Source organism: Ceratotherium simum, chromosome 18 (genome assembly GCF_057802395.1).
Source record: "Ceratotherium simum simum isolate JZ-2026a chromosome 18, ASM5780239v1, whole genome shotgun sequence".
NCBI classification, from domain to species: domain Eukaryota; kingdom Metazoa; phylum Chordata; class Mammalia; order Perissodactyla; family Rhinocerotidae; genus Ceratotherium; species Ceratotherium simum.
The window spans coordinates 41,652,584-41,670,343 of record NC_141917.1 but is presented as its reverse complement, the minus strand read 5'-3'; the positions used below and the strand labels follow the sequence as shown (position 1 = coordinate 41,670,343).

General features: G+C 41.8%; 1 pseudogene; it reads left to right on the top strand.

The window, feature by feature from the left end:
- The first annotated feature begins 3,557 nt into the window (after positions 1-3,557).
- LOC147914626 (protein tyrosine phosphatase type IVA 1 pseudogene) lies at positions 3,558-4,626 on the top strand (annotated as a pseudogene).
- Positions 4,627-17,760: the final 13,134 nt, after the last annotated feature.

Below are 17,760 nucleotides of genomic sequence, written 5' to 3'. Positions count from 1 at the left end.
GGTAACTCCCACTCATCTTCCAGTTCTCAGATACAACAGGGTGATCTGACTCCTCCCACGGCTAGATCAGATGCCCATTCCCTACTGTATGGTATAATAAACCTTTTCTGAGCTCTGAGCCCAGTGGTAATTTTATACCTTGTCACTTAACTATTTGATTGACATCCATATTCTGCTCTAGACTATGAGATCTGAGGCTAGGAACTATGTAATTTTCCTTCTTTGTACTCACCATTTGCTATTTTGTTCCCATTTTATCTGCAATGCCCGACATGTAGGTACTCAATAAATTCTTGTTCAATGAAGGCATGAGCAAACAAACTATAACAGCAATGACAACCACCACAGCACATGCTGTAAAGTTTTCAGTGTCTTTTCTCACACATGATCTCACTTAAAAGCAAGCAGGAGAAGGAGAAAGGGAGTTAGCTTCCATTCTCAGGACGCTGCTCCAATGGCCTCAAATAGAATCTGCTATCAGAAGGGCAGTACTTAAATAAGCTTTTGGGGCCAGTGTGGGATTTGATGAATGGGGCCTGTGAGATGCTTCCTGTGAAGCTTGCCCTTGGGAATGGGTTTTATACATATAGTGCACATACCTTTTTATGAACTCTGCACAAAATAGGAGTTAAGAAGAAAAATGGCTGGAAAACTGCCAAAGGGGATATATGTGAGAAGTTTGCAGAAAGGCAATAATCAGGAAAGAATAAGTAGCTAAAATAAGCCAACGGTGGATAGTGAGGAAATTAATATTCAGCAGTAAAATAGATAATATAATGGCTAGAGAGAAAACAGGAAGGATAACATTGAAGAAAAATTGCCAAGAAAAAGTGCAAACTGCAGACGGTCAGGGATCCATTTTAAAGGAAGGAGTTAAGAGATCAAGGACAATGACAACACCTTCCATGTTGCCATTCTTACACATAGAGTTGGTTTGTGAATGTACTTCGGTGCCTGGTTGAAAGACAAAAACACGGTGCTCAGACACATTCTCCTCTTATTTCATCTTAACGTCTATCATTATCATTAAGGAGGCACAAACATGGAAAACCACTTAGGGAAAGAAAAGATGGAGATTCTAGGGTGGAAAGGAATTAGGTCATAGGACCCCTCGACCTTCCCTTCTGGGGTCTCTGAGTAAAAGCTGGTCTTTGGCCATGTTAACTCTCTCCTCACTCCCTACTCAACTTCGTGCACTTGATTCTACATCCTCTTGTATCTCTGGAGCCTGTTGAGAGAGATTGAAAGAGAGATTGAACAGTTGAAGGGGAGATCTGAGTGCCATACTCCCCGCTTGGAGAAAAATAGTTCTTTCTTTGCCCGTGCCATTCATTTCATGACTGTCCTCCCCTTCCTAACTCTATATTTCTATACTCACTATGTCCTCCGTCTCACTTCTCGTTCACTCTCGAACAATTTCATTCCACCAAAATTGTTATTTGTCACTCTAAAATATTTTGCTTGGAGTCTTATACTGCATCGTGCACTTTCTGCATGCATCATCATTATTTGTGTATACACTTTATCTATCTATTGTGTACATAACAGATTATAGGTATCCCAAGGCACAGACCCTTAGCTATGGGGACTTATTGTGTCCATTTCTGACTCTCCAAGGCACTGCTCAGTGCTTTGTATATGGTAGGGTGTCAATAAATATTTGTTGATCTGAATTGCTAAAATCACATTACCTTTAACTATTTAGAGGCATTAGCCTCCTGTTTTTCCTTCCCTCTCAAATATACTACAGGAAGAAAAAAAGTCGTTTATCTGGTATAACCTTCTAATGATTTTATAGGAATTCAAAACACATACAGTGTCAAATTCATGAACTAATCAACTTAGCATGCATCCAAGTATTTGCAGAAGACTGGAAAAAGGAAACAAGCTAAAATGGAAATACTTTTTTTTCTGTTTGATTTTTTTCTTATTTGATTTTCATGGGAATATTTCTAGATAAAAGGTATACCTTTTATATATACATATAATATATAGTATTATATATACATTATATATTAAATTTTTTTCTTGTGGTTAATGGGGTATACCTCATTGAAAAATCTTAGGCAAGGAGAGCTTTTGAAAGCCACAGTGTGACTCTTTAAGACTAAGACCTAGTTCCTGCTGTCTATAATGGAGATGGAGAAGATAAACTCCTTCAGTTTTGGGATTATGATGCCACAGCTTTGGGTCTGGCTGTCTGCCCTCGATGGATGTCCACCAGCTCCTGTGAGCTGACTAGAGAGGTGAATACTGGCAAGGTACATTTATGCACCCCTCTGCAATCCGGAACTGACCTGGGCTCCTTATAGCCTCCTCACTGGAGCTCAGAATGTCACATTTGAAATCTAGCTCTGGCCTGGATCACTTAGGACCTTAGCTCTTGGCAGCCCATCTCCTCTACAGGGAGAAGATAGAGGAGGCTGTGGAGGCAGCCAGGGGTCAGCTTTTTATAGGGTGCTTTCACTCATCCGTCAGTCAATCAGCAAGCCAACAGATCTCCCCTGAGTGCCCACTGTACGTGCTGCATGTATGGCTCTGCTCTAGGGGTAGAGATACGGAGGGCAACCTGACAGCCTGGGTGTCCTCAGCCACCCCAGGCTGAACCCTGGCTTCCCAGCAGGGGCCTCCCTCCCTGGTCCCTCCCACCTCATCCCGGGTCATAGAGACTAGCACTTTCACTTCCGCCTCCCTCCTGCTCACCCCAGGCCCGGCGGTGTTATATCAGCCTGCAGTACAGCTTTGTTTTAAAGCTAAAGTAATAATGACCCCGGGCTTACCAAATTCAAACAACAAGCAGTCTTGTGACCTAGAGGAGCTTGCCAAAATGTGGGTGTTTTTTTAGATTTTGGAGTGAAGAAAGGAGGAAAGAGAGATAGGGAGATGATTTACCATCCGTTTTGACAAAGAGAAAATTAAAATGCAGAGGTTCGGCCTGGGCGCGCGCATTGGCTGCCCCGCCCGCAGGCCGGCCCAGGACGCGCTCCCCGCGGAGCCGCTCGCTGCTTGGTGAGTCTGGTGCCCCCGCCGCCGCCCGGCGACCACCACCGCCGCCCCCTGCCCTGCAGCCGCCGCCTCGGGACCGGCTGTATGATTAGGCCACAATCTTCAATGAGTAAGCATATCCCTCAGTTCTGTGGTGTTCTTGGTCACACATTTATGCAGTTTCTGAAGGGCAATGGAGATTACTGCCAGGCACAGCACGACCTCTATGCAGACAAGTGAACAGTAGAAATTCATTACTACTCCACCAAGAAGCCCCCATAAGAGTGGTTAACCTGGACACGGAAGCGTTGAATTGAAATCCACAGAGCGTTTTACAAGAGTTTTGACCTAGATGGGGTAAAACTCAGTGCACTTCCTTTCTCTTGCCTCAGTATTACTGGACTGAAGAATGGCTGCTTCTTGTTAGGAGGTTCATTTCATTTCCCATTACTCTCAACTTCATACTCAAAGCACTGAGAATTTCAAGTGGGGTATATTGAAGTAGACTCAGTTTCTTTGCATCATTTCTGTCTTCAGTTTTTTAAATTCTTTCATAACCCTGTTGAGTGTTTTTAAACGAAATTAACATGGCTCCAATGAAGCGCCCAGCTCCTGTGAAAGTCACATACAAGAACATGAGATTTCTTATTATACACGATCCAACCAGCGCAACCTTAAACAAATTTATAGAGGAACTTAAGAAGTATGGAGTTACAAGAGTAAGGGTATGTGAAGCAACTTATGACCCTACTCTCATGGAGAAAGAAGGCATCTATATTCTCAATTGGCCTTTTAATGATGGTGCACCAACTCCCAACCAGATTGTTGATGACTGATTAAGTCTTGTGAAAATTAAGTTTCGTGAAGAACCTGGTTGTTGTATTTCTGTTCATTGTTTTGCAGGCCTTGGGAGAGCGCCAGTGCTTGTTGCTCCAGTATTAACTACAGGTGGGATGAAATACGAAGATGCAGTACAGATCGTAAGACAAAGGCGGCGTGGGGCTTTTAACAGCAAGCAACTTTTGTATTTGGAAAAGTATCGTCCTAAAATGCGGCTGCGTTTCAAAGACTCCAATGGTCATAGAAACAACTGTTGTGTTCAATAAAACTAGGGTGCCTGATGCCATTGCCTTGAGTGGAGCTTGAGACAGGACCTAAGTTGTCATACACATTAGCCAACATGTTGGCTTGGTGAATAAGTCTAATGAAGCTTCTGTAGGAGTATTAAAAAACAGTTTTACCAGGCCACAAGCCTGACAGAATTGCAGGCTCTATGTTTGGGTTACCATCAACCTATTCAGACACTTAGGAAAAGATTCTTTCTGTTCAGCATTTAAAATGTGTTAATCATTTGTACCAACTGACCTTTTCTGAAATCATGCAGTATTGAGTTACATCTTGAAAATTCTCATGCCAGAATCTTATCAATAATAAGAAATTTAGAAAGCTTAGGTGCCAAAATACCCAGCACAATAGTTGTATATTTTTTGTATCATACAGAAACTAAAATCCTAGGAACTATGAATACTCTGGACCCTATGTGGTTTATTCCTTCAGTCATGTCAAACATAGAAAGTAGGGCCTATATGGTTATTTGCCTGCTCACTTTATGTTTACATCTCCCATATTCATACTGGTGTACATCAGGTTTGCTCGAATTTTTTTTTTTTTTTGGGATTTTTACCAAGTCTTACAGTGATTATTTAATGTCTTTCTGTAAATCTTATTGTGTGCTATTATGGAAAAACTCCATTTTGAAAATCTACATTGTACAGAAGCACATGTCTTTAATGTCTCCAGACAAAAAAGCCTTACAGTTAATTTTAAGGTTTGCACTTTAGGGTGCAACTTACAGGGAGGGCCTGAAAAAGAATGGGAGCGGGCTATTAAGTATTTTTAGTAAAATGTTGCCTTTGTCTTGTGCAGAACATGTAGAATATGCTCTTTAATTTTTTAAAAAAGTTAGAGATGCTTTGTTATTGTAGCTAAAGCAATTCTTAATCATAAAATTTCTGAAATTCTTGTAACATTTTTTCATACTTATCTCAAGTTGTTTACCAGCTTATTTTTGTTTGAAGTGTGATTTTTCTTTTCCTTCTCTTCCCAATCTCTCTTGCAAAAGAAAGAAGTGGGTTCCTGCTAATGAATTGAGCAAATATCTAATATTTTATACGCCTTTTGAACTGTGTAACTTTTGGATACTTGATAATTTGTTTTGTTATGTAATTGGTAAAATGGTGATGTGTATTAATGTTAGTTCAACCATATATTTATACTGTCTGGGAATGTGTGATATATAGTTATAGTTCTGTGGGAGAAATAATTTGCCAGTGTTCACCAGCTTGCAAAAATCTGGTGTGAGAGCTTAAACATCTAAATAAACAATGAAATGCATTTATCATTAAAAAAAAAAAAATGAAGAGGTTCACCCAGGCCCATTGTTTTTTCCATTTCCTTAAGTGAAAGTGTATAAAGGTTTGATGGCATAGAAAGAACACCCACATTGGGTTGTGCTCACTCATTCTGTCAACATATTTTTGTGTGTCTCGCCCCCTACCAGGTCTTAGAAATACAACAGTCAACAGGACAGTCTGTTAGGACACCAACATTTTGACCTGCCTCTTGGCAAATGAATCTCGTGGTCCTGAGAAGACATTTCACCTTTCTTGGTCTCAATATCCACATCTCTAAAATGGGACTCAGACCAGAGGGTGGCCAATATTCTCTAGCTTTCTTCTAGCTCTATCGCCTAGGACCTCTAAGAGCAGAGACAAACTCTTACCATGCAAATGGAGGTCCTGGTGCCCCCTGCCCCTCCATGAAGGGCTGGGAGGCTGCCCCTGGGGCCAATTTCCTCCAGACAGGACTCCTGAGGTGATCAAGGAGAAAGGCAGTGGTCTTCCAACAGGAGTTCCACATTCAGCTCACTCCTCTGGACTGACTCTGATGAGTCTGGCCTCCTTCCTGCCTCTCAGCACTTGGGTGCTTTGTGCTGACTTTCACATGGCTGTCAGCACAGTGACTGCAGTCTGCTGTGCTCTGCATGCCTCGGGGTTGGCAGCCAATTGAAAGGGCAGTTCTGAGATTGGATGAAAAGGGAAGGGCAGTGTTTGATGCAAACCATGGGCAGGAGGAGCTCCTGGTGCTGGAGGAATCCAGGCTTGCTGCAAAAGCTGCTCCTCCCTCCTGCCGACTACAGCTCTGGCAGGCCAGCCTAGCCAGCCATGCTCATCCTGTGTCCTTAGGGCACACAGCTTGCCCAACACCTGGAAGATCCTGCCGTCTTGGCTGTGCAGAACTTACTTGTGCCTGCGGGAAGTGTTTTTCGTCCCCCTGCACATCAGCAGGGCGAAGCCAAGACTCCCAAATCCAGGATCCTTAACCTTTTCGTGCCCTTTGGCCATCTGGTGAAGCCTATGGACCTTTTCTCAGAAGAATGTTTTTAAATGCAAAAAATTAAAATACATACATAGGATTATAAAGGACACCAATTATATTGAAATTCAATTATCAAAGTACTTTAAATTGTGATAAAGTAATGTATATGCTTCTTTATTAATATATAAAAAACATGTTCTACTGTAATTTCAGAGTAGTGATGATATAGTGACTTTCTCTGCAATAACTATGATATGATATAAAAGTAACTGTGATCTCTATTGATGACAAAATCCCAGGTACTGCTAATACTACTGTGTTTCTGCCTACTGTATTAGTTATCTATTGCTGCATAACACAATTTAGCAACTTAAAAATAACAAACGTCATCACACTCAGTTTCTGAGGGTCAGGATTCCAGGAGGGGATTCTGGGTTTTTCTACTCAGTTTCCCATGAGGTTGCAGTCAGACTGTGGGCTGGGGCTGTATCATCTGAAGCCTGCAGAATCCACTTCCAAGGTCACTCATGTGGCTGATGGTAGGTCTCAGTTTCTCGATGGCTCTTGGCTGAATGCCTTAGTTCCTTCTCACCTGTCCTCAAGACATGACAGCTGGCTTCCCTCAGAGTGAGTGATGGAGAAAGAGAGCAAGAGTCCCAGCAGAAGCCGCAGTCTTTTATAACCTAACCTCAGAAGTGGCATACCATCACTTCTCCTGTGTCCTATTAGTCACACAGACCGACCCTGGAACAATATGGGAGGGACTGCACGGGGCTTGGAACACCGGGAGTGGGTCACTGGAGCACCTGGGAGCCTGGCTACCACACTCACACTCCTAATGGAAGAACATGCTAAATTTCAGTTAAAGCTTAATAAAAACAGAGGTGTAAATTTTTCTCATCCAAGTTCCTGGACCCTGCATTCTATGCTCAGGCTCCAGGTTAACGACCCCTGGTAGAGTGAGAGCTTCTGTGTTTCCAGACAATTTCTGAGTTTAAAGGAACGTGCTGTGGGATAATCAAAGTCACAGACCACCCTCTTAAAAACAAAGCTTTAGGGTCTGTGTACAGGCCTGATCATCTTTCCTTTGATTTGTTGAGCTCCAGGTTGCTGACACTCTTGGCCTTGCACAGAGCCTGACATATGAGAGACGGTATATGTTCAGTGGAGAAAGAGATCTTATTGATTAGCACATTTGGGATCAAAACATGTTAAAGTCAGGAAGAACATTGGAGACCATCTAGTTGCAGATTTTTACAGGGAGAATATACCAGACTTGCTTCTGCCTGGAGAACTTTGCATGTTCTGTTCCTTCTGCCTGGAATGCTCTTACTCCAGATATGGCTCCCTCTCTCACTTGCTACATGACTTTATTCAAATGTCACCTTCTCAGTGAGGTCTCCATTGGCCACCTTATCTGTGGCAGGCAGCTTCTCAGATGGTCCCCAATGATGCTCATCCCTGGTCTTGGTGCCCTTGTATAATCCCCTCCTCTTGAGTGTGGGCTGGACCAAGTGACTCACTTTTAAGGAAGAGGATACAAGAAGGATTGGATGTCCCTTCTGAGATTAGGTCAAAAATTATCTGTGGCTTCCTTCTTGCTCGCCCTGTCTTGCTCTCTCACTTGTTCCCTCTGGTGGAAGCCAGCTGCCATGTTGTGAACTGCCCTATGGAGAGGTTGATGTGTAAGGATCTGAGGGAGGCCTCTGGCCATGAGCCAATAAAGAGCTGAGGCCTTTAATCCAACAACCTGCAAGAAATCAAATCTTTGCCAGCAACCATGTGAGTTGGAAGCGGATCCTCCCTCATTCAAGCCCTGAGAGGACTGAAGCTCCTGCCAAACCTCCAGTACAGACTTGAGACCCTGAGCCGGAGGACACAGTTAAGCTATGCCTGGATTCTTGAGCCATGGAAACTGAGATCATAAATGTTTATTGTTTTAAGCCACTAATGTTTGGGGTAATTTGTTATTCAGCAATAGATAACTAATACACTATCAAAAATTATAACCTGTCACTCCTACCTTGACACTTTCTATCCTTCACCCCCACCACACATTTTTTCCCCTTACTGCTGTTCACTATAAAACGTGCGTGTGTGTCTGTTATACTTATATATATTTACTTATATATATTGTTGCCTGTCTCCTCCATTAGAATGTGAGTTTTCTGAGGGAAGGTATTTTTGGCTAGAACTGTGCCTAGAACAGTGCTTGGCATATATTTGGTGCTCAATAAATACTTGTTGAATGATTGAAGGGGAGAGAAAGGGGGAGTGAGATCCATCACACCTGGAGTTAGGGTGGTATTTGAGAAAATAACCCCTGGATATGTTAGCTATACACATACTTCTTGCCTGTCTCAATTATAGTGGTATTTCTCTCAATATCCCATCCACACCTCCAGCACTGCCCTTGACCTGGGCAAGCAGGGCCCTTGTCCTGGCCCCACACCTCAGGGGGCATCTTGTCTTGGACTGTCTTCCTCAAATTTGTCTATGTCCCCTTCTGGTACCTGGGACTGGTGGGGGCCAATAGTGCCTCTGGCGGGTGGACCCAAGCCCAGACTGGGTCACATGTAGCCCCAAATCTCAGCTCTCCCCCACCCCTGAAGAGAGCCCCCTGCACAATCTAAGGGTGGCCCTGTCCTTCTGCATTTAGAATCATCACTAGAGTGAAGCACTGTTGGCGATCAGAATGTGTAGGTCAGGAAAATCATAGTAAAATAAAGCATGTTATAAATTAAAGGAGACCTACCAACATGAACTTAGGTTGAACGTGTTTTGAAAAAATGAGCTATAAAGACATTTTAGGGACAATGGTGGAAATTTGAATATGGATTGGATATTAGATAATCTTAAGAAAATTGTTAATTTCTGTAGGTATGGTAAGGATACCAGGTTATGTTGGAGAACGTCTTCAATCTTAGGAGATGAACGCTAAAGTATTTAGGGGTGAAGTGTCATGATATTTGTAACTTACTTTTAAGTGGTTCAGCAAAAGAAAATTGTTTACTTAAATATGTATATACACACACAAAACACACACATCTGTGTATATACATATATAGATAAGCAAATACAGACAAAATGCTAACAACTGTTAAATACAGGTGGTGAGTGCATGAGTGCTTCTCAAACTATCCTTTCCATTGTTACATGTGTTTAAAAATGTTCATAATAAAAAGTTTTAAATGTTTAAACCTATATTCACTTTCAGATAGAACACTGGGCTTCAGAGAGGTGACAGAGAGCCACTTGCTTGTGATAACACAGCTAGTCAGTGACAGGTTCAGGGCCTACACGTCCGGGCTCCCAGTTCAGTTTTCTTTCCATCACATCCGGAATGTCCTTGCTTACATTTTTCCCAGCTCTGAAACAAAGGCTTCATCAAATTGATGTGTCAGGAAAGCTATGAAGGACATATCCCTTTGTCCCCAATTCAATGGGGGTCAGGAATTTTTATCAATTTCAACAGACCCACAGTTGATCAGTTTTCCTGGAGCCTATATACTTGTCATCATGAATGCGCCCTATGTGATTTAAGCCACTTAACAGCAACAACAAAAGGATGTTTCTTCTGTTCTCATTATCTAAGGATTTAAAAATAATAGAGATAAGCCTTCAACAGGAATGCAGTTCCCATTTGAAGGCCTCTGCCAAAAGGTGACTTTTGCCTCTGCCACTTTTTTACCTCTTTTGTTTTTTCCTGTTTTGTTCTTACCTCCTTGTCATCCAAGCCCTGATGTAGCTCAGGCTCTGGTTCTAAACAGCTTGGGTTCAAAACAGTCCTCACATTTATTAGTTGTGCAACATTGAACGTGGAGTCTAACCTCTCTGTGGCTCATTTCATCATTTGTAAAATGGACACAATGATAGTGTGGTAAGCAGAATAATGGCCCCCAAAGACATCTACACCCTACTCCCCAGAACCTGTGAATATGCTACCTTACTTGGAAAGTGGACTATGTGTGATTAAGATTACAGACCTTGAGGTGGAGGACTATCCTAGATTATCTGGTGGGCCCTATCTAATCACTTGATTCCCTAAAATCAAAGAACCTTTCCTAGGGATGGTCAAAGAGAAAGATGCTAAGACAGAAGGACTTGCTGGGTAATTGTGAAGAAGGACCTAAATAGCCCCAAAAATTGGCTTCTTCTGATTAGAAGAGATATGTGACTAGGTATCGCCCAAAAGTGCTGAAGAAGAACTTCACAAACCTCAGAATTTTCTAGTAGCCACATTTTTAAAGAGTAAAACGAAAAAGATAAACGTAACTTTAATAATATATTTTATTTAACCCCGTATACCCCAAGTATTATCATTTTAACACAAAATCAGTATAAAATTATTAATGAGATATTTTATTTTCTTTTGTACTAAATCTTTGAAATTGAAGAGTATTTTACACTTACAGCTCATCTCAATTTGGATTTCTCACATTTCAAGTGCTCAATAGCCACGTGAGACCAGCGGCCATTGTACTGAACAGTGCAGCTTACAGAGCATAGAACAGAGGGCCTCCAGACTGAGGGACACCAGGCATAATTGAAAACAAAGGAACTATACTTAAAAATGGGGGTCAAGTATAAGCTTAAATCCTAAATATTGAGATCTGCTTTCCTATCACACTATCCTATACAGCCATCTTGCCTACACTTGGCTTTCAAAACTCAGGCTGCCAAACTTACACCCTTAAGGCAGTTCTTAAATATGAGCAGACAACCAAGTGTCACCAGACATTTGAGGAAAGTGTTTAATATGAAATATAGAGAACAAACAAAGTTGGGAAATCATTCTCTATGAGTCTTTCACATTTCTGCATATCTTTCAAGCAGAGGCACTGTGCTTTTGTTCCAAGCTATCTTTTCAAGGATGTTTGTATAGCAAACAGCCTTGGAAGACAGAGATAGTGTCTCCCTCTGAGGCAAAGGGAAGATCTGCTTGTTGTTTACTCCAGCTTACTCTCTTACTCTGGAGCAAAAGTCAGAAAGATTAGGGTTCCCTAAGCTTGGAGTTCCTCTCCTGCAATACATCCTACTGTGTGCAGGCATCACCCAGGCTTCTTTGTGTGTCCCTCTGGGAAATTACACTCGGAAGACTGATGCAAATGCTGATACTCTGGCTGTGGCTATTGCTGTGAGTAATAAAGTCATTTGTCTCTGACCCAGGAGTCTCATGTCTCTGCCAGCATCCATGCAACTGTGGCAGGCTAATTTGTTAGCTTGCAAGTGGGGTAAAATCTTAGACTCTTCACAGTTCTTGACAAAAAACTAACAGAAGAGACAAAGGCAACTTGGAAAAAAAACTATGAAGAGATGTGAAGTTTTTTGGGGTTTTTTTGTGTGTGTGTGTGAGGAAGATCAGCCCTGAGCTAACATCCAAAGCCAATCCTCCTCTTCTTGCCGAGGAAGACTGGCTCTGGGCTAACACTCGTGCCCATCTTCCTCTACTTTATATGGGACGCCGCCACAGCATGGCATGACAAGTGGTGCGTCGGTGCATGCCCGGGATCCGAACCTGTGAACCCTCAGACCACCGAAGCAGAGCACACGCACTTAACAGCTACACCACCCGGCCGGCCCCTGAAGATTTTTTTAAACAATTCACTTTAATATCCTCTGAGAGATTAAAAAAGTTATTACATCCATGAAACAAGAAGGGGATGCCATAGAAATGGGATAATCATAGAATAAAAAAGAGTTTTTTGGAATTAAAACTGTGATGGTAGAAATGTAAAACTCCTTAGAAGGGTTGGAAAATAAAGTTGAGGCAAACAGAAGAGAAAGATAAGAAAATTAGAGAATCAATCCAGGAGCTCCGACATCTAAATAACAGGAATTCTGAAAGACAATGGAGAAAATTAAAGGAAAGAAATAAAGAGAGAATAATTTAAGTAAATTTGGAGATGAGTTTCCAAATTGAAAAGACCCCTGAATGCAAAGCCCGGTGGATAAAAGCAGATTGACATACCAACGCATATCATCACTAAATTTCAGAACACAGGGAAAAAAGGAAAAAAATCTTACCAGTTTCCAGAGGGACAAACCAGTTCACATATAAGGGATTAACTAATATAATTGCTTCAGATCTCTAAACATCCTCGGTGGAAGTTAAAGGGCAATAGAGAATTGTTTTTAAAATTATGAGAGATCTCTTATTCAGCCAAACTATCAATTTAGTGTGAGGGTAGAATAAAAATATTTTCAAACATGCAGGGTCTCAAAAAGCAAGAAGTAAAAGGAATTCCTGGGACTGTGGTGAAGAGAGATTCTCAAAATAACAATTATGTACTAAGGGTAGAGAGCAGGCCAGGCCAGGATGGAACATCAGACTGTTCCACCTGGGAAAGATGTCTTTAAGAAGTTGAAACTGATAGAATATCTGATATATTTGAAAATATTAAGAGACTATTTAAATTATTGGGGGAGTTTGGGGAGCTGAATTAATAAGAACATAGAAAACTAAGCAAATGATAAAACAAGACAATCACTAACTTCTAAGAAAACAAAAATCAAAATACAGGAAAGGAAAAGTGAGAGTATACAACCTTGTTCAGTGATGAAAAGTGTTTACATGGTTGTAATCATGCAAACATTGATTACTGATATATTCTACATTGTGATACAACTATTTTGAGAAAATAAGGGGATAGGAAGAAAAACATTAAATCTTGATGTTTTTAGTTTTAGTCATTATGGAGAACAAAGAAGTAACAACATAAGCATGTTACTCAGAGATATGAAGGTAAATATCAAAAGAAGGAGTTAAAATTGTTGCATGTGTTTGCCTCTGGGGAGCTAGAATGGGCTGGGCATGGAGAATTACTCTTGGTTTTGGTAATTAGTCTTGTGGACTAGTTAACTAATATTATGTGCATGTACAACTTCCAGAAGGTAAATACTAAACAACAACAACAAAAAGAGGAAGCAATGTGATCTTGCCTTGTGTTTGGCCCCTTTCTGCTGCCACAGTCAGTGGGCAGATGGCATAAAAGGGGTGGTCACCTACAGGGAGCCGGGTGGGTCTTATGGAAGCTTCCTCAGCAACCTCAGTGCAGCAGCAGCAGCCTGGTGTGCCCCTTGTTCCTCTGAGAAGTCTCCTCAAAGAAGCACTGTGGCCATGAATAAAGCATTCAGGACAGTCACCTTCCAGGAGGGTCCCACAGGAAGGGTGGGTGAGAAACACAAAGCAGGGCTTTGTCTGAGTGGAGGGAACAGGTCATGGGCAGAAATTGCCCTGAGATTGACTCCCCATTGCCCTAGGTCCCAAGATCCTGGGAAAGAAAGGGTCAATCTATATTTTTTCTCAATTTTTAAAAGCCAGAGTTCTGTGATCTGAATGTTTGTGTCTCCCCCAAATTCATATGTTGAAACTTAACCCCCCAAGGTGATGATGTTAGGAGGAAGAACCATTGGGAAGTGATTAGGACATGAGGGCAAAGCCCTCATGAATGGAATTAGTGTCCTTATAAAAGAAACCTGAGAGAGCTCCCTTGCCCCCTCTGCCATGAGAGGTTACAGCAAGAAGACTGCCATCTATGAAAAGGAAGCAGGTCCTCACCAGATACCAAATCTCCCGGCGCCTTGATCTTGGACTTCTCGGCCTCCGGAACTGTGAGAAATAAGTGCGTGTTGTTCACAAGCCATCCGGTTTATGTTATTTTTGTTATAGCAGTCTGAATGGGCTAAGACACATGTTTATAATCAGGAAAGGAAACAAAGTTATACGGGTATAATAATTGGTGCCATGGGATCTTGACTTTCTTCCCCAGCAAATGAGCTGACTATCACAGTTCCACCAACCAAGGGGCTGGAGGAAGTTCTCCCAGATGCTCAGCAAGCAGAATGCCTGTCCTAGATCCAAATGTGGCTCCCGCCCACTGCCAGTTTACAATGAGTAGGGGAGGGAAGGTGGAAACAAATCATTATAAAGCAGGTTAGCTTACGGTCAGTGCTTTGTAAGTGCTCCTAGAAATACGCACTACAGGAGTTGAGGAGCAAAAGACCTCTTCCTTGCTGCATTAATCAGAGAAGACCTTATGGCTGAGGTGGACATAGAGGCAAATGCAAGGTTACCATAAGCAGAAATGTTGGAAAAAGAACATTCCAGCCAGAGAGAATGCTTGAATAAAGATCAGGGAATTTGGAAAGAAAAAATTCAACTCGAGTGCCAACTATGTGCTATTGTCAATATCAGCATCATATAGTACTAAAGACCACTTATCCCCTTCGGTAAATATGCCCAGGGTCACAGGTTAATCTATGGCAGAGCCAAGATTTAAGCCTGGGTCTGTTTCATGCAAAATCTGTGTATTCCCACCATTCTGTGCTACCTCTTATGCAGACATAAGAAAATATAAGGCTATTCAGAAAATAACTTTGGGTTCCCCCCAAGCCAGACCAGATAAAATTCAAGTGCAAGTTGTTTATTTTGAAGATAATTCCAGGAAATTTTGGTAAGGGAATGGGGAAATGAGATAGGGAAGGAAAGAGAATCAATAAAGAGTTCATTATCAAACAAGTTGCTGCTATATGTAACCAGAAGTGAATCTTGCTGGGGAATTCTGGAATCCAGTGTATACCTTGCACCTCGGAGTTATCTCTCTCCAAGGGGGTAAGGGGAGTTGGGGTAATTATGTATTCCAGCCATTGAGTGAAGGATGGTGGGGTAGGGGTGCTAATGCCCCCAACACTTCCAGCCTGCCATATAGGTGACAAAGTAAGCTCTGTAGGCCAGAGAAAACCCCCAGGCGAAGAAATGGAGGTGCTGGAAGTTGGACAGATGTGTACTGAGTGATCTGAAATGGGAAATGGGGAGGTGACCAATGATGGCTGCTACAGAAGCACAGACTACAAGAAAACTCCATGAAGACAGGGACAATGTCCTATTTACCACTGTATATCCACTGCCTGGCACATCAGAGATGCTCAATAAATGTTTGTGGAAGAAAGGAAGAGAGAGAGGAAGGGATGGAGGGATAAAGAAGAAACAGAAGCAGGGCTACAACATTGCACATCTCCTGGAGACGAGAGAAGAGGCCAGAAGGAAGAGCATAAAAGTCTTTAAAGACTTCATCAGTATGCAGTGGAAAGCTTTTGAAAGTTTTATAGCAGGAAAATCGCATGACCAAAGCAGAATTTAAGGAAGATGAATCTGGTACTCCTCTGTTCAGAAAATGCTTATCAATCTGAGTCAAGAAGTGCTTCATTTCCAGTAAGGACAGGGCAAAAAGTGAAAGATTTACATTGCTGCACAACATTTTGAAGTTATCTCATTGCTCATGAAGAAGAACAGCTGCTGAATATCGCCACTTTTCCAACTATTTCTTACTCCTTGTCTGAAGGTGCAAAGAGTAGCACATACCAAGAGACAGACTGACAAGGGCCCTCTGGTGCGAGCCAGCCTCCCTGAATTGCCAAGACCAAGGAGCAGGCAGTAAGGAGCAGGCCCTGGATGATCTGAGAGTTTTCTCTGTTGCACCTCACAGTCACACATTTCCTTCAAGTTGCAGCAGTGGAAGAGAACACAGGAGATGACACTTCTGTAAGTATAGAGGATAGAATAATGAGTGGGGATAGAATAATGAGTGGACTGCAAGGGGGCCAGAGTCTACACGGAGGTATTTGACCTGACTATATCACCTCCTAACAGACAATAAACTCAGGGTCCTCAATGAACTACCCCAATCCCTTTTCCACAATTCAGAAATCGTAAAACTCTAAAAATGATTTACTCTCATAAATTTGACAAACTCTTTTAGTATCAAAACCTGACCTTGCTGTAAGTTCATTCATAATCTTTCTTTTTTTATCCCACTTTGGGTGAATATTTATTCATTTTCCTCTAGAAAAATTTGCTACTCCGAATTGTAAAACACATTTCACTCCCAGGGATATTGGATAAGGGATTGTGGACCTGGAATTAAAAAATGGTTCCTTGCATATTGAATTGAACTCTTCACTGTATCTCCATCAGAGAGAGCTCTTCTGCCTGTGGATATGCATTTAGGAGTCAGAGATTATCGGACACGGAATGCTCACTGGGAGCCAGAGCAAGGGTACACTTTCTGAGTCCCATGACTGGAGATGCCCATGCCTCTAGTGGCTTAGCTTGGCTCCAAAGAGGAGGGTGTGCTGCTATCAGCGAGGTAACCCCCACCACCTGGTCTGGGTGCCAGCTCTAATTTGTGGAGCATTAAAACCTGATGGACTTCTCACAGAAAGCACTTCTATACGTTAGTGACAAATAAATGAAAAGCAATAGGATATACTGGAGTATATGAGGAAGCCATTTGGATTAAAACTAATTTGGCTTGACCTTGTTTTTCCAGAATAGCCTGACATGGCCTGTTGAGCATGCATTGTACATATGCTTTAAACATTTACAATGTCCCAAAGACAAGAATGATGCCCTTAAAGATAGGGATGTAGCTTCCCTCCATATCAGCATTTCCTTAAGGATAAGCATCTCTTCCTAAAAACTAATGTTTAATTACCGACCTGCTGTGCTCATCTCATGACCACTAACCTGCTGTACCAGCTAAGCATCTGTGACTAGTAAAAGAGATATTCCTGTCATATGTGGTGTATGTTCTTTGTTCCAAGACCGTATATAACCACTCTGTACACCCCACTTCTTTGGGTGTGCTTCCTTCCTTGGGGAAGGAAGTCCCCCGGGCTATAGTCCTCAGACTTGGCTCATAATAAACTTACCCCAAATTTCGATTTACAGATTGATTATGGAGTATTCGTGTCAACATTAGAAATGCACTTTCCTTCCCAGAAATAGCACAAGATGGATCCAGAAACTCTCCTATTAAATTAATTTTTTTTTATAATTTTATTTATTTATTTTTTCCCCCAAAGCCCCAGTAGATGTATGTCATAGCTGCACATCCTTCTAGTTGCTGTATGTGGGACACGGCCTCAGCACGGCTGGAGAAGCGGTGCGTCAGTGTGCGCCAGGGATCCGAACCCGGGCCACCAGCAGCGGAGCGCATGCACTTAACCGCTAAGCCACGGGGCCAGCCCCTCCTATTAAATTAATTTAACCAATTTTTTTCCATCCCAAACCAACCCAAACAAAGTAAAAGGTAATGAAGTAGGGAAAATGTTTACAATATGATTAATCTGGTGAACTAATGATACTTGGGAACTAGATAACCTGTGATTAGATTGCAGATCTGCCATTTTCTAGCTATGTGACCTTAGACAAGTCACTTAAATTCTCTAACCCTTAGTTTTCACATTTGCAAAATACGTAATAATAATATTTCCTCATAGGTTTGGTGTGAGGATTAAAATAGAGAAAACATGTAAAGCTCCTAAAAGAGTATCTAGCACAGAAGTGCTTTCTTAACATTAGCCTTTATTATTATTTAAAAAATTCTTAAAAAT